Source organism: Vulpes vulpes, unplaced genomic scaffold, assembly GCF_048418805.1.
Source record: "Vulpes vulpes isolate BD-2025 unplaced genomic scaffold, VulVul3 Bu000000628, whole genome shotgun sequence".
Classification (NCBI taxonomy): Eukaryota; Metazoa; Chordata; class Mammalia; order Carnivora; family Canidae; genus Vulpes; species Vulpes vulpes.
Genome location: NW_027325682.1, coordinates 50,764 through 75,300, shown reverse-complemented (window position 1 = coordinate 75,300; position 24,537 = coordinate 50,764). Strand labels below are relative to the sequence as shown.

At 34.8% G+C, this 24,537-nt stretch overlaps 1 long non-coding RNA gene across 3 annotated transcripts in view; it reads left to right on the top strand.

Moving 5' to 3' along the window:
- The window catches only part of LOC140596592 (uncharacterized), a 41,500-nt gene that overhangs the window by 2,213 nt on the left and 14,750 nt on the right, over positions 1-24,537 (top strand). For all 3 annotated transcript variants that reach the window (XR_011998503.1, XR_011998504.1, XR_011998502.1), the window contains exons 2-3: positions 6,160-7,217; positions 10,622-10,822. This is a non-coding gene — a long non-coding RNA (uncharacterized lncRNA). The remainder of the gene's footprint in view (positions 1-6,159; positions 7,218-10,621; positions 10,823-24,537) is intronic.

Genomic DNA, 24,537 nt, shown 5'->3' with positions numbered 1-24,537 from the left:
TGAAGGAATCCAGATGTAAGCTCCCGAAAGTTCTCCCTCAGTAGAGGACATGGTTAATTTCCCTAGCAACAAGATGAGGAAACCTGTTTGAAGTATTGTCTACCAGTGAGGTCACCTGAGCCTACAACACCAAGGCTTTTATTGGTGGTCCACCACGTAGGTATATAGCCATTGCCTACAAGACCAGTTTCTGAGGCTCCAGAAACCCAGGAGAACAGGTGTTCACCATAAATCACAACGTTTGCACATATTCTCTAGAAAGACTGGTATAACACCTCAGGGACACAGGCATACAAAACATTTATATTGTTTAGAATCCAAATATTTTTTAACAACTTTGTTGAGCCATATCTCACATACCACACTATTCACCCATTTAAAATGTACAATTCATTGGTCTTTTCCTATTCAGAGATATGTACAACCATCTCCACGATTTTAGAACATTTTCATTACTGGAACTGTGATTTACAGTTCTGCACATAGGAAGCTGAGAAGTCAACTCTCTGTCCTAACAACAAGTAAACAAGCTGAATAGACTTAAAAATCAACTCTTCTCAGATCTTTAAGAGGGGGAAGACACAGGAAAAATCACTGATCCCAAGATTGGATATATAGAAAGGTGAATGAATAACAGGAGGGAGTCATAGCTTACCTGGAGCAGACACTCACAAGCGGAAACACCTGTAGGAACCAGGCCTGAGATGAAAATTTGAACTGTACTTGTACTTGAAAACTTGAATTTCTGGAGTCTCAGAGCAAGCAACTCTGGGGATTAAAAACTCCAAGGGGATCTAGTCATAGAAGAAACTCCCACAATACTGTTAGACTCACTTCTAGGAGCTCCATCAGATTCCCACAATAAATACTATTAAAAAAATTCCCTGGGGCTTACAGCAGGGAAGGGGAAGAGAAACCATTTTGAAACATGCCAAAGCACTCCATTTTTCTTAATTTCTCTTCACTCCACACCTATCTATGTAGAAGTCTGAAAATTCAACAAAAATATTTCTGGAACTATTAAATGAGTATAGCGAGGCTACAGAATGACAGGTTAATATACAAAGGTCAACTGATTTCCTACATGCCAGCAATGAACAAGTGGAATTTGAAATTAAAAACACAATGCCTAGCCAACACTTGTCTCCTATGTTGTTAATTTTAGCCATTCTGACAGGTGTGAAATGAGATCTTTTGTACTTTTGATTTGTAATTCCCTGATGATTGATGTTGAGCATGTTTTCATTGATGTTGAGTCTGTTAGCCATCTCTATGTCTTCTTTGGAAAAATGTCCATTCATGTCTTCTCCTCATTTCTTAACTGGATGATTCATTTTTTGGGTGTTGAGTTTGATAAGTTCTTTATAGATTTTGGATACTAACCCTTTATCAGATATGTCATTAACAAATATCTTCTCCTATTCTACAAGGTTGCCTTTTAGTTTTGTTGATTGTTTCCTTCACTGTGCAAAAGCTTTTTACATTGATGAATCCCAATAGTCTATTTTTGTTTTTCTTTCCCTTCAGGAGACATATGTAATAAGAAGTTGCTACAATTGGTGTCAAAAAGGTTGCTGCCTGTGTTCTCCTCTTGGATTTTGATGGTTTCAGATCTCACATTTAGATCTTTAATCCATTTGAACGTAAGAAAGTGGTCCAGTTTCATTCTTCTGCATGTTGCTGTCCAGTTTTCCCAGCACTATTTTTTGTTAAAGTGACTTTTTTTCCAGTGGGTATTCTTTCCTGCTTTGTTGATCAGCTGACCATATAGTTGTCAGAATCCATTTCCGGGTTCTCTACTCTGTTCCACTGATTTTGGTCTGTTTTTGTGCCAGTACCACACTGTCTTAATCACTACAGCTCTGTAATACAGCTTGAAGTCCAGAATTGTGATGCCTGCAGCTTTGTTTTTCTTTTTCAAGATTGCTTTCGCTATTCAAGGTCTCTTCTAGTTCCATACAAATTTTAGGATTGTGTGTTCTAGCACTGTGAAAAATCCTGGTGGTATTTTGATAGGAATTGTATTAAATATGTAGATTGCTTTCAGTAGTATAGATATGTTAACAATATATGTTCTTTTGATCCATGAGCATGGAATGTTTTTCCATTTCTTTGCATCCTCTTTAGTTTCTTTCATCAGTATATTATAGTTTTCAGAATACAGGACTTTCACCTCTTTCGTTGAGTTTACTCCAAATATCTTATGGATTTGAGTGCAACTGTAAATGAATCAATTCTTTAATTCCTCTTTCTGCTGTTTCACTATTGATGTATAGAAATGCAACAGATATCTGTATATTGATTTTCTACCCTGTGACTGTACCGAACTTGCGTGCCAGTTCTAGCAACTTTTTGGTAGAGTCTTTTAGGTTTTCCGTATAGAGTATGATGTCATCTGTAAATAGTGAAAGTTTGATTTCTCCCTTGCCAATTTGGATGTGTTTTATTTCTTTTTGCTGTCTGACTGTTGAGGGTAGGACTTCCACTGCTATGTTAAATAACAATGGGTGAGAGTGGACCACACTGTCTTGTTTTTAACCATAGAGGAAAAGCTCTGTTTTCCCCACAGACAATGATATTAGCTGCGGGTTTTTCACATATGACCTTTGTGATATTGATATAGATTCCCTCTATCCCTACTTTGCTGAGGGTTTTTATTATGAATGGATGTTGTATTTTAAGGGGAAACCTCTCACACTGTTGGTGGAAATGAAAACCGGTATAGCCACTCTGAAAAATAGTACAGAATTTCCTGAAAAAGTTAAAAATAGAACTACCTTATGATCAAGGAATTGCACTACTGTGTATTAACCCAAAGGATATAAAAATACTAATTCGAAGGGATACATTCACCCCAGTGTTTATAGCAACACTATCAACAATAGCCAAATTATGGAAAGAGCCCAAATGCCATCGACTGATGAATAGATAAGCAAATGTGTATATATAAATAAATGGGATATTACTCAGCCATAAAAAGAATGAAATCTTTCCATTTGCAACAACGTGGATGGAGCTATGGAGTATTATGCTAAGCAAAGTAAGTCAGTCAAGTAAGATAAATGCCTTATGATTGCACTCATATATGGAACTTAAGAAGCAGAACAGATGAACAGGGGGTAAAAGAGAGGCAAACCAGGAAAAAGACACTTAGCTACATAGAAGGAACTGATGATCACTCTTCCCAGGTGAGCAGGGGATGCATTACATGGGGGATGGGTATTAAGGAGACCACTTTTGATGAGCATGGGGTATTGTATGTAAGTGATGAATCACTAGGTTCTGAACCTGAAACTAATATTGAATGGTTAACTGTAATTTACATAAAAAATTGGAAAAAAAAGACCCACAATAACATTTACATTAACAGTCTCAAAATTGAAATACTTAGGGCAGCCCAGGTGGCTCAGTGGTTTAGCACCACCTTCGGCCCAGGGCCTGATCCTGGAGACCCGACATCGAGTGCCACATCAGGCTCCCTGCATGGAGCCTGATTCTCCCTCTACCTGTGTCTCTGCCTCTCTCTCTCTCTCTCTCTCTCTTTCTCTGAATAAATAAACAAATAAATAAGTAAAAAAATGAAATACTTAGATGAACAAAAAAACAAACAAAAACTAAATAAATGGAGATATATTCTATTTTTATGGACAAGATGATTCAATATTATGAAAATGTAAAATATATATATATATATATATATATATATATATAAAGGGGGGATAGAGGGAGCTATCAATGTAATACCAATTAAAATCCCATCAGGTTATTTTATATGTATCAAAAATTAATTCTAAAATTTATATGGAGAGACAAAATATCTAGAATAGCCAACACACTATTGAGGGAGAACAACAGAGTTGGAGGGCAGATGCTACTTGGTTTTAAGACTTACTACTCAGCTATAGTAATCAAGGCAGTGTGGCATTGACAAAAGAACAGACAAATAGAGTAATGGGCCAAAACAGAGATCCCAGAAATAGATCTCCATAAATACAGTCAACTGATCTTTGACAAAGGAGAAAAGGTAATACAATAAAGATAGTCTCTGCAAAAAATGATGCTGAAAAATTGGGCAATCATCTGCAAAAACATGGGCCTAGACACAAATCTTGTACCCTTTACAAAAAATAACTCACCTACATGTGAAAAAGAACAGTATAAAACTCCATGAAGAGAGTATATGAGAAAACCTAGATTACCTTGGCTATCATAAGGTCTTTTTACCACACCACCAAAGGCAAGATCCATGAAAAAAAAAAAGATAAGCTGAATTTCATTAAATTTAAAAGCTTTTGCTCAATGAAAATCAATATCCAGAGAATTAGAAGATAAGCCACAGAATGGGTAATATTTTTTTCCAAAAAATGCACCTGATAAAAAACCATTATCCAAAATATACAAAGAACTCTTTTTTATTTACAAGATTTATTTATTTATTTTAGAAAGAAAGAGAGTGAAAGAAGATGCATGGGAAGCATGAGTGGGGGTAGGAGCAAAGGAAGAGAATCCTCAAGAAGACTCCTTGCTGAGCTCAGACCCTGAGGTGGGGCTCAGTGTGGGGAAGGAACGCCAGGCTCCCATTCTACCTCACTACCTATGTGATTATGACTTGAGCCAAACCAAGAATTGGTCACTTAATCGACTGAGCATTCAGGGGCCCCTTAAATATGCCAAGAAGTCTTAAAACTCAATAATAGGAAAACAAACAGCTCGATTTTAAAATAAGCCAAAGATAGGTTAGGGGCACTTGGGTGACTCAGTTGGTTAAGCATCTGACTCTTGATTTTGGCGTGGGTCATAATCTGGGGTCCTGGAATCAAGCCTCCCATTTGGCTCCATGCACAGTGGGGAATCTGCTTAAGGATTCTCACTCTCCCTCTTTCTTTGTCCCTCCCCCTGCTTGCACATTCTCTTTATGTAAAATAAAAATAAATAAATCTTTAAAAATAATGATAATAATAAATAAAAATAAGCCAAAGACCTTAACTGATACTTTACCAAAGATAATACACAAATGGCAGATACACGTATTAAAAAATGCTTCACAATATATGTTATCAGGTAAGTGAAAATGAAAATAACAGGGAGATACCTGCACACACTTACTAGAATGGCCAAAATCCAGAACACTGACAACACCAGGTCCTAGTAAGGATAGGAAGCAAGAGGAAATTTCACACACTATTGGTGAGGATCAAAAGTGGAACAGGCACTTGGAAGACAATTTCAAAGTTTCTCGCAAAACTAAACATACTCTTAATATATAATCTAGCCACATTCTCCTTGGTATTTACTCAAATAAATAGAAAATCGTGCCCACACAAAAACTGGCACATGTATGTTTATAGCAGCTTCAGTTTAATTTGCCAAAAGTTGGAAAAAACCAACATGGCCTTGAGTAGAAGAGTGAATGAGTGAATGGATGAATGAATGAATGAATAAATATTTATCTAGCACTAAAAATAAATGAGCTATCAAGCCACAAAAAGACAATGAAGAACTTTCAGTACTAGTATATTAGCATATATATTAACATTTTAGTAAGAAATAGAAACAAATAGAGAAGGCTACATGATTCCAAATATGTGACATTCTGGAAAAGATAAAACTCTGGAGACAATAAAAGTATCTGTAGTCAGCTGGGGTCGGGGTGGTTGGAAAAATGAATAGGTAGAGCACAGAGGATTTTTAGAACAGCGAAAATACTCTGTATGATATAATAATGATGTATGTATGTCATTATATATTCATTCAAACCCATAGGATGAATAACACCAAGAGTGAACCCTAAGGTGAACTATAGACTTTAGGTGATTATGATGTGTCAAAGTAGCTTACCGTTTTGGTAGAAAAAAAAAAAGTAGGCTGATTGTTGATAATGGGATAATGTGTGTGGGATATAGGGGGAGAGATGGGATCTCTCCCTCCCTCTCAGTCTTGTTGGCAACCTAAGCTACTCTAAAATAGTAAAACCTTAAAAAAAAATCCAGTACCCTTTAGCTTTCACCACCTTATGATCCCAGCTACCTTCCAAGCCATAAGCAATCAGTCATTTATTTTATGTTTCTATACCTTTGCCTATTCTGGATTTGTAGTGAATCTTCAAGATTGCTAATACTGTGGCTGCACTGGCTCATATGATTTTTATTTTGGTTATAGGACACATTTCGGCAAGAAATCATCAAGGAACTTCGAAGAACAAGATTTATAACTCACACGTCCTGGAGGGAATATGGCATGCCAAAGGCACAGAGTAAAGGCAAGGTAGAGAGAAGGGGGTGAGAGACATAGAAGATGGAGAGAGAAAGGGACGGACAGAGAGACAGACAACCCTGAACTTGGGGTTCTGCCTTTATTAGGGTTCAAGTGTGGAGTGTTTATAGAGTTTCATGCGTTCACTTTTCACCAGCTAATTTAAAGCATAAGAGCAGGAATTAGGGTTGGGGATGTAAAAGCAGGGTCCCTCAAGCTGTCAAGTATCTCAGTTAACTAAGGCTTTTTTGCGAAAGGAAACTTCATGGCGGGGGTGGCCTAATTCCATGCCTGGTTGTTTTGCTAGTAGTTGGGTCACAGAACTAATAATATATTTATTCAAGATGACTGTCTTTTAATAAAAATTTCCTGGCCATAAAAAAAACCTAATGTCAACCGCTCATACAACACCACCATCAACAACAAAAAGCTTCATGTCAGGCACTTATATTACACAGAGAATCTACATTATCACATTTGCTTGTTTTATGTATCTCCTCGCACTCTTGCTAGAGACAAAGGAGAACTCCCCAGGATAGAACAGCTTCACTCTGTCTTCCCAGCAGGAATTCCAAAATTTCTGTGGACAAGTGCTTGATATATTTGCCTGTTAGTGAATGTAGTAATCCTGCCTTTGATCTACCATGCATTTTCTGCATGAATTTATGGAGAGATGAAAGCTGATGCCCTGTCATTTTAGACCATTGAGCTCCGGACTCAAAGGAACCACATTTGAACATATGAAGAAACTATGTGACATTACCTGAGGGTTTGTGATGAACTGGATATTCCCTATTTGCTCATCCCAGACTTACCTTCCCCCCATCCCAATCCTGCTGTGTCGCAGAGGCTGACCTCCATGGACTTCATCAATCTGGTTGTCTTGCCTCTGCTGCTAGTTGTGATCAGCCCATGGAATGCACACATCGGACGCTAGAGGAAGATGAAAGAGAGATACATATCAGGTTTCTTATTTCTCTGTGTTTCTCTCTGCTCGTTTGAGGGTTTGTGTGTTTTTTATTGTTGGTGGTGGTGTTTTTGTATTGTTTTGTTTTTAAACATGTGTATTTCTCTACTACTGTCCACAGCTTCTGGTCATGCATTACACAACTGTACTTCTAAGAGCGTTCTGATAGCCGTTCCCTTCTTTATCCCTTCACGTCTAAGGGGTAAAAGACGCATTGATTGCTTGCTGCTGCTTCATGTTCAGGGCAGGCGCTTCACCGTTCTTTACATTTCCCTTAATCATCCCAACTCCTGTATAAATACCACCTTGTGTAACTCTCTCTCATTAGACTTTTTCCAGTTACCTCTTGAGTGTGCCTGTTTTATGCTAGTAGTTTGAAAAATACATGAGATTCTCATTGGGTACAATTACTGGATAGAGATTTGCTTCTGTTTGGCAGAATGTGTGGGAAGAAATAAGCAAAGGACTATTTGGTTCTATTTGGTTTAACCATTGTACAGAAAGTAATTTTGCATTTTCCATGTACTTTGAAATGTTTCTCAACCTACTTCTTTAGTGTTGGGTTGGTGGGCATGTTCTTGATTCCAGCCAACAGATTATAATAAGAGGTGCCATGTATCATTTGTAAGCAGAGGCAGTTCAGAACTGTAGTAAATTCTCCATGCTTTATTTTCCTCTAACTTAGCCGCAGCTAAGGCCAGATTTTCTCAGGATAAAGAAGACTTGCCCTCCCAATACCAGCTCTCCAAATTTTCTGACGTAAAACCATGAATACGTTAGACTAAGTAATGAAAATTTTGACATATGAGTACTACCTTGCATGTTTTATAGTAAAGATACATCTGCACAATAATAAAGTCCATTTGTAAAGTGTTTCTCTGTTACATCATTTGTAACAGCAGAAGACTAGAAACTATTAAAGCTTCCACAAATAAAAACAAGTTAAATAAACTGCGGTTTAAACACACAGATACAGAAAAATTGCAGGCTATAATGCTACGTTACCTGAAGAACACTCTCTATGGATTGTCAACTTTTTGTAAGAGGAAGAAATATAAGTACATATTCCTGTTTGCTTTATTTGTGTGAAGAAAAAGTAATATAATAACAAAAACATAGTAATGTAGTGGTCTCAAGATGAGTGAGGATTGGGTGGAAGTAACAATTCTAAATGTACAGCTTCTCAATTAGTTTGAAACATTTTTGAACCATTGAATGTAATGATTTATTTAACAAATGACAATTGAATATTTTTATCTCTAACATCAGAAAAATAAAAATGAGTAAGAGCAATGCACTATACATTCTCAAAAAAATGAATCAATGGAACACCAAAGAAGGCCTCAGAAGAAATGCAAGTGAAGCAAATATTCAGCTGTTGACACCTGTAGGTAGAGGATCAATTTGTTTCAATAATGATGCTGGAGAGATTAAATTCCTACTGCAAAATGTAGATAATGTATGTGTCTCAAAATATATTTTAAAATAAGATATTACTCAAAGATATATTTTGAAGAATTATAATATGCACAAATTATTTTTGAAGGGTGTGAATATATATGTGTATATATATCCATATATAAAGATTAGCTTAAATAAATATAAGATTTCTGCATGTCAAAAATCATAAAATTTCAAAACAAAAGACTTAGGCAAAAAAAATGTGAGAGAATATAATTTTCCAAAAAATAGTGAAATAAAAATCTGATATCCTTAAACAAAAAAGAGATAAAATGGTCATTTGAAAAAATAGTAATAGAGAAACTGAAAAAAGCTGTTATGCCTAGAAACTTTCAAAGGAGGAAATACAAGTAATCAATAATTGCATTTATGTAGTCCAATGTTAATTGTGATCAACTGATAACCAGATATCGTTCACTAGGCTGTCATAACTGAAAATGATTTTTTAATGCACAATAATTTACAGTTGTTCCGGGAATATATGTGGTAAGGTGCTTGTAGACATATCAATAGGTGAATAGGCAACTTAGCAACACACGTCAAAAGCCCTAAGAATATGAGAAAATATAGATGTTTCCCCAATTGGGGCTATTGCAAGTAATAATTCGTTGAGCAAAATGTCAGCTATTTTCTCTAATTTTAGGTTACATACTACTCAATATAGAGTTATTTTTTTAGTATGTGTATAAACAATGACTATAACTTTTCCATATATTTATGGCTGCATGTTTTATTCTATGAAATGCTTTCTTGTGTTGATCTCATGACTGGAAGTGTTTTCATTTGATGAAAATAATTATTAGGAGCAAACAGTTTTTAACCTGATAGTTTCTTTTCCATTAGCTTTGCGAACAAGAATTAATACAAGAACACTTCTCCAAAAATGATCTCTCATTCAACAACTATCAATGAGCATCTACCATATATCAGATCAGGTATGGTGTTAGGTGCTAGGAATAAGGCAGCAAACTGTAAAAACAAGACAAACAAGTAAAAAAATAATCCTGCCTGTATACAGTAACTAATATTCTAGTGCATTTTGAAGCACTGAAAAGATGATAGTTTCTGTAACCAGATATGTGAAAATAATCAAAATAAAAAGATACCTTCACATGTTCCTACCACTTGCTCTTTTTTAAATAATCACATACAGCTAATTGCCTTCCCTGTCCCTTTCCAACACAGTTCTTTTTCTTTATGATAATAATAAAATATTCATTAAATAATTAATTCGGAGAGACAATATTAAGGTAAAAGATTTTCAAGTTCTCAAACTCATCATTGATACATATCCTCCAATATTCATTTATATTTTGTCTATAGTTCTACATTAAAATATTTCACTTGCCTGGGGAAACATTTAACAATATTTATAACAAAGAAAACCTACCCTTGGAGAGTGGAAGCAATGCTGAATTGTTTCCTACTATTCATTAAAGCTCAATTATAAAAAAAAAAATATTTATGGAATTAATCTGTTTTCTTTCTCCTCTTCTTCCCCATTTTTCTCCTCTCCCTTTCCTCCTTCTTCCCCCTTTTTTCCTCCTCCTCCTTTCCCTCCTTCTTTCCCGTGACTCTAAAGTGATGTGCTATATCAGATTTTGTATATATTTGTGCTTATGTTTGAGTATAAATATATATCTTCTGATATATTATACATATATAATCTACATATATAGCTACATTATACATATATATTATGACTACTCTAATATTTAGTAAGTTTTTAAGTGATTATTTTTATAATGAGACTTTTGAATAAAATATTTAGGCTCCCCTTTGTATTCATTATGAGAAAAAAATCTTGCATTCTCTTCCTCCCTCATACCTTCCTCTGCTCCGTCACTTAATATTATCTTCCTTTTGTGTTTATCTTTGTATGAAATCTATGCTTTTGTCCCTGAATTTATCATTTTATTTTTTAAATTTATTTATTCATAGGGACACAGAGAGAGAGAGAGAGGCACAGACACAGGCAGAGGAAGAAGCAGGCTCCACGCAGGGAGCCAGACGTGGGACTCGATTCCAGGTCTCCAGGATCACACTCCGAGCTGCAGGCTGCACTAAACCGCTGTGCCATCGGGGCTGCCCGAATTTGTCGTTTTAAAAGATGTCCTTTGGCTGCAAGCTATTGTGCATAAGGTAATAAGGAGAATTATTTTAATATCCAAATTATTTTGTTTTCCTTTATTCATTTGATATTATCAGAATATCCAATATTTATATTCTATCCTATTATTCCTATTCCTGCCTTGGTTTTTATGGTTTCAATTTTTAGTTGAATATATTAAATTCATTCCACTGGAGGATCCCTGGGTGACTCAGCGGTTTAGCGCCTGCCTTCCGCCCAGGGCACTATCCTGCAGTTCCTTATCAGGCTCCCTGCACGGAGCCTGCTTCTCCCTCTGTCTCTCTCTCTGTGTCTCTCATGAATAAATAAATAAATAAAATCTCTAAAAATAAGTAAATAAATAAATTCTCCCTAATAGTCTTTTGCCAGGATCTTTCCATTCACTTCTTACCTAACTATAGCCTTTCTTCCAGAAAGGCTTGTATGAAAAATGTATCCTGCTATTTTACGGTAAAAACTGTTTTGTCTATATACTTTATACTTGGAAGATGACTTTGCTGGATATAAGATCCTTGTATCATATTTTCTTTCCTTGAGTCTCTTTGCAAGTGTTGATCTTCTATCAATGAATATTGCAGCCAAAGTGATTACCTGGACCTTCATTTTCAATTTATCTGTCTTGTTTCCTTTCCTTTATAAGTGACATACTCTTTTTCACCAAGAAGCCAAATGGATCTTTCCTAATAAACTCAACGGAACATTTGTTTATTTCATTTTCTCCTTCACATATTCAGTTTTGCACATGTTATATATTTGGTTCCTGTCTTTTCTTTACTACTTGTTCACTACTTATTTGAATTTAGTTTCCTTTTGTTAATTTTTCTCATTTCACTTTTCTATGTATCCTACTGTTCTGTTTCTTTTCTTCCTATTTATCTTCCTCTTTACTGGCCATTCTTTCCTGTGTGCTTAGTGTTTTTTTTTTTTTTTTTTTTTTTTTGTAAAAGTTGTGATTACATATTTAATATTTTTGTGTTAATGTTGGGAGTGTTGGATTCAAATTTTATCTGCTTTAATGTCTCGGTTTTCTTCCATGTTTTTTCTCTGTTGGGAAGTTTTCCTATTACCCCTTTTCTTTTTTTTTTTTTATTACCCCTTTTCTTAAAGTAACATTATATGGATGCTTTATCTATTCCCCTTTGTTGGTTTTGTTGTTGTTTCTTTCTGTGAGGTTTTTTTTTTTTTTTTTTTTTGGTTTGCTTTTTGGCCTATTTTTGTTGAGTTGGATTTTCAGAGAAGAAATTAGCAGGGGATAGCAATGACCGCATTCTTAAGTACTGGTTCTTAACAACTTTTGTCTAATTTCTCTGTAGATGTTTGCCTTTTATTTATTGATATTATTTGATTACTGATATTAAGAGCCCTTTATTTACTAGAAATTATTTTGTTACATGCATAGTGTTATTTAAATGAGCATAGAAGTCCATGTAGTATTATTTTATAAATCTTTATAAATCCTCATTCACTTTATGTATAACCTTTTGTCATTGATGGTTCTATTAGGATAACATAAACCTCTTTAAATATTGCAAGCAATTTAGAGTTTAGCACAGCAAATTAAGTGCTTACAAATCTGTTGAAAGGACTGAGAAGTAAAAGGTCAGGGCATACCACCAATAGATCTCAGGTTTGTTGATAGCTTTGGGGGAATTATGAAGTTCCTATTTCCAACCCTGCTCAAAAGGTACGGGAAGTCACTGCTGTTGGTTGCTGCAGGGCAGGCTGTAACACTGAAGAGAATGATTCTTAATGGCCAGCAGACACTAAAAATTCTCACATTCACCATATCCATGCTTTTGCTTTCTGATGCAAAAGGAAGAATAGAACTGTTTCACTTCTGCCTTCCAGATCTAACAGTCACTCATATTATTATAATCTAAACCAAAGCCCTGCCACAAAGCACCCTGGGAAATTTGTTTTCTAGACATGCTTCTAAGCTATAGGAGAGAGCACGGAAGGTGGTGAGAATGGTTCTGAGTACCAACAATCCTTTTCCTCAGTGCCAGTACACAGCCTTCTATTCAAGCTTATCTCCCAAACAATGGCAACAAGATCATGTGACTGACAAAGATGATGTGCAAGTGACAATGTGTTTGCTCTTTTCCTGAAATCCTCATCATATGTTATACTATATATAGCATTAGATAGTCTTTATTTCTTTTCTAGTGTAATCACAAACCCCCTTCTATAACCTGTAAAGACTGATTAATAAGTCATTCCCTCAACCCTTTATAAAAATTGTGCAGAAAAAAAGAAAGTCTTCACTTTTTAAATTCATATTATTTACTTGTTTATTTATTTATTGTATACTCCATACCCAGTATGGAGCTTGAACTCACAATCCTGAGATCAAGAATCGCAAGTTCTACTGACCAATGTAGTCATGGCATGCTGAGAAAAGAAAAGCTTTAAAAAAGGCAACTGATAAGATACAGAACAATGAAGACAATATGATTATTTGTCTAGTCTTTGTTTAACAACTGGTATTTAGTTGCTATTTAAAACTTGTTTCTTTCACTTTCCACGCTACGTTCCATTTATACTCAGTCAGTGCCTCAAAAGTTTGTGATACTCTGCTTAGTAAGGTGATTCAAACTTTGACTCCTTAAATATCATGCTATGTTTGATATTTGATTGCTGTGGCCTTGAGAACCCATGAGTTGGACAAACATAATCCTCTCTGCTTCTACTGTGTAGCAGAAATTATATTGCACCTTACTATTAAGATTGTAACTACAAACAGTTGGCCTTTACCTATTAATTTGGTTGCATTAGAAACTCAGTAAGAGTAAGGTTTTTTTTGTTTTGTTTTGTTTTTAATTTCGAGTTCATTGAAACCATCACTGTGCCCTTGTAAAACAATTCCGCCTTTGGAAACGAACACCTGTAAACCATCAAAGCAGTAAATTATAGGGAGGGGAGACAAAATCATTTTTGAGGGTGTTCTGAGGGATTATAATGAAAGGAGTCATTCTCACTTTCAACCATTGAGTTTCCAATCTGTTTTCTAAGACAGAAAAAAACATTTGTGGTCATAAATAAAAAAAAATTTAGAACATTTCTTCAATTCTACCAGGTATTTTCTATAAGCCATTCCACTATATAACTGGACCAACTGCTTCTGGGTAATGAGGCACCCAACAAGGTGAGTGATTCCCTTGGGTATGAGTCCTTTGCTTTACTCTTTTGTTGTAAAGTGAATGCCTTGGTCAGAAGCAACATTGTATGGGATGATAATTGTAGCAAATAATGTATTCTATAAATCAGTGGGTAAGACTGAGGGCAGGAAAATTAGAGACACAGAATGGAAATGCTTATCTATAGTAAGTGATAATATCAATGGGGGGAAGGATTACTACTCTTTGATTCAAAAGGGTAAACATTCATTAAACTGCCACCAGAGCTTACTTCCACCCTTCCCTCTGGGGCTAGTGTTTGAGGTTTTTCTGACTCCAAGATACTTGGCAATAAAATCAAAGTGTAAGCCAATCTTCAATATGAGATCAAATGATGCTAACTTACATACACACATTTATAGTTGTATTACCAAAAAGATCCCTGGAAAAATGATAGGAGCTGATAGATTTTTTTAAATATATATATATATATATATATATATATATATATATACACACACATATATACATATACATATACATACACACACACAAGGGAAAATAGAGGTTCTATAATGCAATGTGAAAGATGTTAGTTTTTCTGATCCTGCTATGGTAATAGCTGAAATTAATCTCTCAACAGCTGAGAAATTTGGCAGAGGTATTTGGAGGCTGAGAATGTCCCTATGAGAACAAGAAGAAATTTTTAAAAATATAAGAGGAATAATCAAGAATAGAGAATTCCTGTTCACCTTTCCAGCTGTCACAAAGTGGTGGCTCATATTTTTAAAAATGATATAAAGAAAATTCCCCAGGGAAGGAATCAAGCCAACAGCTTTAAAGAGTAAAATAGCTGCAGAAATCTTTAAAGGAGTACATAGACTGAGAAAGTCAGGGTGAGGACATGGAAGCAGTAATCCAAATGGAAATAACAGGTCTGTAAAGATAGGATGGTGAGAGAAGAGAAAAACAGACAAGAACAAAGACACTTCCTACAGACATCTGAGGTTGTGCAGAGATAGAGTATGGAGAGTAAAAGGAAAAAAAAAGTTGCAGTTTAAGTTGGCACTAAAGAAAAACAATGGTGATACTTGTGCTCCCTAAATGATGGTAGCAATATTTATAAAGGAACTTCAGAAATAGGAAAGAAGGAGTCTGAGCTGATGCAAGGTGGCAACAAAATAATAAGCACTTGCTTATTTATTGGAAATGATCAGCTCAAGAACTAAGTTCAAGGAAGTAAGTACTCTAAAGAAATGTTTTACATATTTAAGCACATCTTACATATGATTTACTACACTATTTAAAAATAGTAATTGCAAACAGAATCTCGCCTTGGTAATTTTTGAAAATTGAAAGACTAAAAGTTGTAGACAATGAAACTGGACCTTGATTTCAAGAATTTTCTAAGCATAGCATAAAACATATGATAGGCACAACGGTAGCAAGGAGAAAAGCTATTGGGTTGAGGAATTTGAAGAGATACCATGCTTTAAGAGGAAAGTGGGAAGAATATTAATTTTATTTCTATGAAGCAAATGTTTGATTAGGAAAACAACAACACAAACAGTTTCTGTTTAAGACCATCTGTCTGAACACTGATGAAATATGTGAAGACATTTCCCAGCAACCCCATCAGCAGCCCATACGCAGTGGTGGGGGATTGTGTGTGAAGGGTGTATAGTGCAAGGTGCCAGAGAAATGAGACAAGCCTGCTTTTATAGCTTCTGTCTGTATATATGGCCTGGAGACTTTTTTACAAGGAGATTCTCAGGTACTTCCAGGAAAGTAAAATACACAAGTGAAACTGGGACTCTAATATACACTCAAAAATGAATTTTATTTAATGCAGCTGACATTGCTTTTTACAGGAGGAGCACAGGTTGTAGACAGATACGAAGAGAGTTCTCTAGAGAACAGTAGGAAGTACAATTAAACAGATCAAAGTAGCAAAACCATAAATGTGCTACCAGATGCAAAAGTGGCACTGTGGAATGTGACCATGCAGAGAGACTGACTCAAGGAGAACTACTGGCTTGCACTCTTTAGAGAGGACTGTGGTGCAAAACAAAACGTGGAGAAGAAAAGCAAATGAAATGAAGGCAAAATCCACTATTAGAAAGTAGAGCAAGGCTGAACAAAGAGCTTCCAGGGATCATTTTTGTGTGTGTGTCTTAGTTCTATGTGGTCTCCTCACAAGCAGGTTACTCACGCTACTTCAAGTTCCATTGCACACACAGGAGCAGCTTAACGGAGGGTTACGTACCTGTTTACAGGAGAACAATTACAGTTTATTGTTGTATTTTCCTGTGTCAAAGTGAACTGGAACATTACTTTGGGGAACAAATTTCACATTTCACTAACTCATGTGAAAGCATGAGCAGATAGGAATGCTTTCCGGAAGATAAATTTTTGAAGGAAGAAAAAGGGAAATCTTGAAAAGGATATGGTGAAGTACAGTATATGACAGCATAGGAGTATAAAAAGCCACTTAAAAAAGCAAAACCAAGAAAGTATCCTACTTAGAAATAACAAAGGAAATCTCTCTGTATAAAACAGAAATTGATGAGCTTGAGGATGAAGATATTAAAAACAGTTTTCAAACATCTAAGGGAAGTAGTAGAACAGAGTCAAAATAAAGTGGTCTTTTTGGAAGGAAAAGAAACTTCTGGTTAAAATATATATAATGTTCTGCCTGAGGGAACCAGGAGTGGAGGAGACCAGGGAACACACACTATGAAGTGCTTGAGAATCAGACGGCTCAAGTAATGAAAATAAATAATCGTAATGATGTCACATACACAAACATGCATACATGATAACCTGCTTACATGATATTTTACGTGAGTTGTTTGATGTTTTTAATAATCCTTCAGTCTAGTTATCTTAATTCCCATGTTGCAGGTGAAAACACTGAGTTTCAAAGAGATCTATCAAGATTTCCATGAAAAAATAGTTATTAATCTCCCTTATCATCACTTTTGCCTATGGACTCCTTATTTATGGAAGTGGATTCCCATATTTAGAATGAAATATAAAAGCTTGGGTTTTTATTTGGCATGTCTTTTTTTAACATTTCTTTCTAAAAATTCTTATTGTATTTTATGTAATTATTGGTCTGCATTTGAAGATAAATCAGGAAATAAAACTTTCTTTACCACCACTAGGTAGAAAAATACTGTGCTAGAAGACAAAATCATTCACTAGAAGGGCTAACCAGAGAAATTATAACATAAAAATAAAAAATAATAATTAGAAGAGTATTAAGGGAAAAGTGGTAAAAACTGGAGTGAATTCAATTTATGATAATAGATGTTACTTTTTAACATGTTTGTTGGTGTAAAACACATAGGTATCATATACACAGAACTTCTTAACATAGAGGGAATCCCACCTTATAAATAGGCTTCGATTTTCCACCTTACACCATTCTGGCATTGTGTTAAACACTATGAGAGACATGGAGTGATAGAAGAATTTTGTATTCAGGAGTGAATAAAGGGGAGAGGGTGGTATGCACAGATCAGGCAATATAACTATAATTAACCCTGAACATTTACTTTTCATTAAATTATTCCATTAGTTTTGTATTCATTCATTCACTCAACAAAGAATTTATATATTTATCTATATAATTATCTATAGCCACTAAGGAAACCAGTATGGACTTTCCATAATAAGTTAAAAATAGAACTATCATATGATCCTGCAATCCTACTTTGGGGTACATATCCAAAGGAAATGAAAATAGCATTATTTACAACAGGCAAGATATGGAAATAATATGTGTCACTTAATGGACAAATGGATTAAAAAAAGATGTGATACATATATATAAACACATGATGAAATATTATTCTGCCATGGGAAAGAAGGAAATTCTGGCATTGAAGACAATATGGATCTTGAGGGCTTATGCTAACTGAAATAAGCCAGACAGAAAAAAACAAATACTGCATGATATTATGTATGTGTGAAATCTAAAAAGAAAAACAAACAAAAAATCCAAAACACAGAAACACAAAACTCATAGAAACAGATAGTAGAAAAGCAGTTGCCAGAGATGGATCCATCTCTGGTAAGAGGGAAAAGAGGGAGAACTTAGTTAAAGGGTACAAACTTTCAGCTACAAGATAAAAGAAGTCTGAGCATCTAATGTGAAACATGGTAACTATAGACAACAACACTGTTACATAATTGAAAATTGCTAAGACATTAGAATTTAAATATTCTCACCAAAAACAAAACAAAACAAAACTATCATACCTCAGGGATAAATTATTAACATTTTTGTGGGCTTCATTCCAGGTTTAATTTTGTATATATACATATATGCATATGCACACATGTGTATATCTTGTTATATATATATATAATTTAAGGACCCTTTGTCATCTTATAGATCATGAACAGTTTCTTAATCATTTAGTAGTCTTCTATAATGCCATTTTAATAGCTATGTATTTTTCCAGTACATGTGTGTATATGTGTACATGTGTACTATTAATTTAATAATTTCTCTGTGTTGGGTATTTACATCACTGTCAACATTTCACTACTATAAAAATGTTGTATTAAGCATACTTGAGGTGAACGTGAACATATCTGTAAATTCTTCTTGTGAGGAGTCCCTAGAAGTCTAATTGTTACATATGATATTTTGCACAGTTTTCTGATTTCTAATATACATTGGTATTTATATTCCTAAATCACACTACAGAAAAATTTGAACTTTTTTTCAAACCAGCTGTTAAACATGAGTGTCAATTTCTTCACGCTCTTGTGAACAATGGGCACAATTAAAACTGTTTTAAACAACAACAAAACAAAATTTAAAAACTAAGGGAGAGTTTGCCCATTTACACTTTTCTTTTCTTTTTTTTTTCTTCCATTTACACTTTTCAAACAAATTCCTACTGGCACATATATCTTTTTCTTTATATATAGTACATAAATCTCTATAGTATATCTCTATTCTCTCTCTCTCTCTTTTAAATATTTTATTTATGTATTTATGAGACACACACACAGAGAGAGAGAGGCAGAGACACAGGCAGAGGGAGAAGCAGGCTCCAGGCAGGGAGCCTGACATCGACTCCCTCCTGGGTCTCCAGGATCACACCCTGGGCTGAAGGAGGCACTAAACCGCTGAGCCACCCAGGCTGCCCTCTATTTTTATCTTTGTCTCTGTATATTTAATATGTATTCTTATATAACTATTCCTCATTGATGAACCACCTAAGCTCCTTACTCTGAAGTCCTAGGCATATATATAGGTTCCTGTGTTCCACATATTGGTTTCTGGGCTTTCAGTGACTCCGGGTCACCAAAATTTTCTACAATTGTCTGGTGAATTAAGTGGAAGGTATTTCATGAAAGAAAGGTGTGGGATGAAGATGAGAGTGGAAAGGAAGGCTGGTGGAAAAATCTTAGAAGGTGCAAAATTTGGAAGCCACAGGGTTTGTGGCTGCTAGGGAGACTTTAAGTGGAAAAAAAGGTTTATTTGGAGAATAAACCTCTGCAGAGAAGTGGTTCTGATGGAAGCAAAATTGCTAATTCACTCCTGAGCAGAACTCCCCAGACTCAGAGTTAACTAAAGAAAGAAAGAAAAAAAGTTCTACATCTGCTTGCATAAAATTATTTATAACTCAAAGTAGTGTTTGGAATTTCACCAAGAAAAAAATTATTATGGTTAGCGTATACGCAATTTTCCAATACAAATAAACAGAAAGGGTTTGAGGTTATTAATCAATCATGTGTTGATACAGGTAAGTTTATGCTTATTGTTTTTTTTCCCTCACAAACATAAACTAAGTTACTCTGCAAAAAGAAAAATTGTGATTTGCTCTGAGTTTGCTTCTTGGAATGTGGATTACAGAGATATGTATTCTAATTATTCCCAGTGTAGGGATCTGAGGAAATTTACTGGACACTGGGAAGGAAAGCACCAGCATTGTAAGAAAATTGGAGAGTGATATTGTCGTTTCCAGAATTAACATGTCTTATTTCAAAACTGCCCCTAAATTTGTTGGTATGGGGAAAAAAAAGAGAGAGAGAGAGAAAACAGCATCTTCTCTGAGGTTCTAGATACCTGGTCCTGTCACTCAAAATACAGGTAATTATAATTATAATTTGAGAAAGTTAAATGACCTGGACTTCCTGGTAAGGCCTGTTTCTCTATCATTTGTAATAAGCATTCTATGGAAAGACGTCGTCCAATATTATATCAATGGATTTTTTTGTCTATTCCTGCTATTTCAAACAGCAGTTCTAATTCTTAATGGTGTTACAGAGAAAACAAAAGTCCCTTCCCATAAACAAGAAATTTTCAACCTGATTTTTAAGCGGACTGCTAATTGGAACATAAAGCATATTAAAATATGATGGGGACTCCAAGTGCCAGGAAAGACCAAAAGGGGGGCAAACTATGGGTTTATACATCAAATCTCAGGACACATCTTCAGCAAAAATCAAGGTCTCTGTGTATTTATGTGTGGTTTGAACAAGAAGACATCATACTAATTCAGAGCATAACTTTTTACTGGACGAAGACAAGTAATTTCTTTTTCAGTTATTAACCAAATAATAAATTATTTAAATAGGAGGTATTTAGATCCTGTTCACAGGTATGTATGTAGAGACTACCTATTTGAAAACAAGCCCTTTTTTGTGGGTTGAAAATCCTTTCAACCCACAAAAATAAGCCAATCTCAATATTCTAACTACTCTTTTGTCTTTTATGCTAGCTGTTTTGAGATATATTTCATTAAGGGGAGGATTTTTCTCAAATGGATAAAATGAGTAAATAATGTTGGAAAGCAAGGGCAAAAGTAGCAATTATTTGAAAAAATGGCCTGTAGGGTGAATTAAATAGTTATATATATATATAATAAAATGATCAATGATTTTTTGGAAAGAAAATTTTTCATTTTCTGATGTATGATTCTCTGTAATCTCTATTCCTAAAAGACTACACCTATAAATGGGGCTACTGTGCCAGCAGCCAAACACTTTAGATTTCTTTTTTTTTTTTTTTTTTAAACTACAGGTCACAATCCAGAGTGTAAGTGTGAATGTGTGTGTGTGTGTGTGTGTGTGAGAGAGAGAGAGAGAGAGAGAGAGAGAGAGATGACAGAGACAGAAACAGAGATAGAGAAAGAGAGAGAGAGAGAGAGAGAGTGAGGTGAGAAGGGGTGGAAGGAGAAAGAGAAAATATTTTGTTGCATTCCCCTATACAATGCAGTGCATCTTTGTTCTTTATTTGATTGCTATTTTATTTTCCTCCTCTCCAGTACCACATCGCTTTTTGTTTCTTTTTTTCCTCTGGGTATCTATATGTCGGCATATCTAACAACACTTCTTCACATTTGAAAGATGAGAAAATTACTAAATCCGCAAGTCCTTATATCTCATATAGCATCTGGCTTATATGGTATCTAGCAAATGAACCTAAACACCTTTAAGAGCTTAATAGTCTCTTTTTCTCCTAAATTTTAAAATTATTTCACAGTAAAACATTTTGGTATTTGGGAATGCATTTTAAGCTTCCCGTTGAAAATCACTGAATGTATATCCATCACCTCTGTATAACAAACTAAGCCAGAATGTTTTATAATTACTATTAAAATGGAAATCCCTAAGAACTAAAAATTTGAGATTTCCTTCTGTAAAACTGATTAATTAAAATTTTGATCCTGAGTTTTCCTGATTTAATTTTTTCATAAATAGACAAATAGATATTTATATGGTCTGCCAACTTCAGCTTCAGTATCTAGGGGGAAAAAGTTGTCAGACAGGCATGTAATAATCATATTGGTCAATCTAGCTTGATTGCTTTCTTCCAGCAATGGGCAGTTGTAATTTCCTATCACATTTATAGTCATTATATTTGAGAAAGGGCAAAATAGGTTAATGAAATCATTATAATTTCATTCAAATGATATATATTTTAAAAGCTCAATTAAAGAAACAGATACCAGGGCACCACATTTTATTTTGCCTTATGGAGACCACTTTGCTGTAGTACCTTTAAAAGATACTGAAAAAAAACACATTTACCAGTGCTGAAATGAATGTGAAGTCATTATCATTACTAAACATATCCATAAAGTAAATTTATTGTGAAAAGAGATGATGGGGTTTTTTTTTGAAATTCATTTGTTCTTTCATCTATCCAATGCATGTTTTATCAAATTCTTCTCCTTTTAAGATGGCATAACTGGTTTTAAAAGAGTACTCAGAAGTTAGACTAAGCCGGAATTTAACATCATTGCTTATTATTTGTTTGTTTTTAAGCAAGGTAATAAGTTTCTTTAATGATAAGTTTCTTTGTAAGATGGACATATTGATGTTACTATCCTCATTGTAATAAGGGAAAGAAATAAATATAAAATTACAGCGACTGATATACAAGATGTTAATAAATTTTATTATCATTTTTATTGTTATTATTATGTTGCAGCCTTTAGAGCTGTGGAACAGGTAGAGTTGAATAGTATATTCCCTTCCCCTCAGCTTACTGGTGTCCAGGTAAGAAAGCAGAGAGATAATATTAATATGGTAATATTGTGTCAAGATATGACCTAAACACACTTTATCTAAATTAACTCACTTATATTGTCAATGATTGTATGAGGTGAAATTTGTGGGTGTCCCCATTGTACAGACAAAGAAATAGTATCTCCAAGTTATACAGCTAGTTAAAGCTGAGTTGGGGGGCAACTGAGTGTCTAGGGGTGCCTGAGTGGCTCAGTTGGTTAAGCGTCTGCCTTCAGCCCAGGTCATGATCTCAGGGTCTTGGGATGGAACCCTGCATTAGTCTCCTTGTCCAGCAGGGAGTCTGCTTCTCCCTCTCTCTCTCCTTCTGCCTCTGCCTACCACTCCTCCTGCTTGTGCTCTCTCTCTCTCTCTCTCTCTCTCTCTCTGTCAAATAAATAAATAAATAAATAAATAAAGTCTTTAAAAAATGCTGAGTTGGTATATGAATCTAGGCAGTCTGGATTCAGAGTCATTGTCTTTGTGTTTGTTTAATCCTTAACATTATAACTGTATGCTTCCTAATTCATACTACCTATGAACCCTTGATTCTTTGGATTAGAACAATACCTAGAAAAATCTGAGATACTTCAGAATCTTTCTATCAGTACTCTATTCATGGCTATGAAATCTCAGGTAATAACCATAATTTCTTCCCATAAAAGAAAGAGAAATGGCTGTCCCCAACCACATTCAGTGTTTTTCTTCTAGTTATAACTCAGCCATCTGGATATCGGTCTCTGCACACAAAATAACCCAAATTTCCAGAGTGAAAAGGAATTTCTCCATATTTTACAATTATTCTAACATCCCTTGCCCAAGATAAGCAAAATCCATAAGGGCATTCGGCCATGACCTTTCCCCCAAACACTACTGCTCCTTCTGGCACAAATAATCCATGTTCTTCACCCAAGTCATTTATTGCACATTTGCTCTGGACCCAGCAGCAGGAAGATAATGAGAGAAATTCAACGCTACTATCCCCACCTTCTGGAAGCTTACAACCTTTTTAAACAAATATGCAACCATAATGTATGACCTCATTATGGCATCATGAAAAAAGAATAATATCTATGTCCAAAACAAACTTGCATATATGTAAAATGGCACTTGGTTATAAATACAGTGCATTCTGCTTATTTTAGAATTATTTTCTGCCCTCACTCAATGATAAAGAATCCAGACATTTTTCATTTCCATAGTGGGGCAGGGGAGGCATAATTCCTATTTCATCCTTATAGAGACAATGTATTTTCTGGGGAATTCCAGGTTTATGGGAGTATATCTTGACTTTAAAAGAAAATTGTTTCTCTCTTGGCAACACTTTAGACACCAAATATGTAGATTTTCTACACCAAGAAATTCTCCAATTTTCTGCAGATACCAATTACATGTCCTACAATTTATTTTAATTCCGTTACTAACTACCCAGGATCAGTATGCAGACCCCAATGATTAAAGCTTCAGACTGTCCCACCTCAAACACCAATCACAAGTAGTGGGTCCCCAGGTTACCCACATTTTTGCTGGAATTGGCTACAAATCAGAGATTCTTTTTTAAAAATAATTTATTTATTTATTTGTTTGTTTGTTTGTTTTAGAGAGAGCACACATACGCACAGGTGCCAAGGAACACTGTATATACTTTTTTTTCTTCCAAAAATATGTAGCTAAGTGCAAGAATAACATACATTTTACAAGTTTTAACTAGTCAAGCTAACAGTTTTCACAACATATCTTCTTCTAATATAATTACAAGGAAACATTTCATGTAGTGTGATTGTCACTAGAAAGATTCCAATTTAACTATAATAGCATTAGTGAGTAACAGGGCATGGAAATGAGCTGTACAAACTAGCACCATAAGGAAAAGATTTTATATCCACACTATTTAGAATGGGATCACTACTATCTTTGTGTCTCTGTGATTCCTAAGTTTCTCAGGTAAAAATAAACTTAACATAGTTAAACAAATAACATTTAAAATGAAAAATTCAAGTTTCTATTGAGTCAGAATTTGAGGCAAAGATACAATTAATGTTTCCTTTACCTACACTCTCCCCCATACACACATA